This window comes from Oncorhynchus mykiss, chromosome 15, assembly GCF_057628025.1.
Source record: "Oncorhynchus mykiss isolate SJ-2025 chromosome 15, ASM5762802v1, whole genome shotgun sequence".
NCBI classification, from domain to species: Eukaryota; Metazoa; Chordata; class Actinopteri; order Salmoniformes; family Salmonidae; genus Oncorhynchus; species Oncorhynchus mykiss.
Window position 1 is genome coordinate 52,186,337 of NC_143036.1, and position 398 is coordinate 52,186,734.

Sequence of the window (398 nt, forward strand, 5' to 3'; positions counted from 1 at the left end):
GCCTGAGGCCTCTGTGATTGGTTAACAGTTAAAGGCTGCTGTGCACCCCTACCCGCTCCCTTCACTCTCACAGAACAGCTGCTGCCCTATCACTGGGTCTCGCTATGTTCTGACTCCACCCCTATTTTACTGCCTCTGTACCTGAATCAGTGATTCAGGGCTTCTTGCCAGCTACAAAAATAGAACTCGTAGAATAGACATGGTTCTACATTCTATTTGGTTTTCCATGGAACCCACCATAGAAAATTAACTACGCGTATATCTCAACGAGTCTCACCAATATGACCGCTTAATAGAAGTGGCTGTAAGGGTGAGCACTTTAAGCGTGAGTAACACTTGCCTGTCGGTGATCTGCCCTAAGGAGAGTAGTGAGTCTTGTACTCATCTCAATTGAAATC